We start from the raw sequence: 710 nt of genomic DNA, 5'->3' as shown, positions 1-710 counted from the left end.
AGAGAGAGAGAGAGAGAGAATTTCTTCCCTTGTCAATGATTTGAGCTTGTTGATTTGTATGATGAGAGGTAATCAGAGAGCTAGAGAGATAGCTCAGCTGCTCAAGACCCTCCTGATCTCCCAGAGGACATGAGTGTGGTCCTCAGTACCCACATTGGGTGACTCACAACTACCTGAAACTCTAGCTTCAGGGTATCTGATGCATTTTTTCTGGTCATTTCAGGCATGAGGTATGCACATGTGCATAATTTTTTTTATTAAAAATAAAATCAATATATAAAAATGTAGAGACAAAAAAGTTCTCTCCCTCAAATACAGAAAGTCTTACCCTTAAACAATTAGATCCTGACCACTTGGGGCTTGACCCCACTGGCTTATAACATATTATTGGTTCAAATGTCTAGTACCAAGAAAGATGGCTCACACTTTTGAATTTACGACTTACCAAGATAGTGAAATGCCCAGATATGGACCACATACAAATGTCATGGATGATAAGACCAAATAATTTCCTTTAATTGATAGAAAAGAACTCTTATTGTTTATGGGATATTCTCTCTCTGAGACTGCCTACTACACTCTTTATCTTGTAGCATTTTTCTTTACTAATTACTGTTTTTGCATTTGGTTCCTTTGGCTTGCCCACCATAGTTCCCAAAATGATACTCCCCATTCCACTCCGGGTAGATAAATAACCTCACTTCTTAGAA

The 710-nt window shown here is 38.0% G+C and overlaps 1 protein-coding gene across 2 annotated transcripts in view; it reads right to left on the bottom strand.

Annotated features, from left to right (window-relative positions):
* LOC116103577 (SLAM family member 5-like) overlaps nt 1-710 on the bottom strand; it is a 204,889-nt gene that overhangs the window by 176,328 nt on the left and 27,851 nt on the right. The window lies entirely within an intron of this gene.

The sequence above is a fragment of the Mastomys coucha genome, unplaced genomic scaffold, assembly GCF_008632895.1.
Source record: "Mastomys coucha isolate ucsf_1 unplaced genomic scaffold, UCSF_Mcou_1 pScaffold1, whole genome shotgun sequence".
Lineage (NCBI taxonomy): Eukaryota > Metazoa > Chordata > Mammalia > Rodentia > Muridae > Mastomys > Mastomys coucha.
This window is presented reverse-complemented; position numbering and strand designations above follow the sequence as displayed.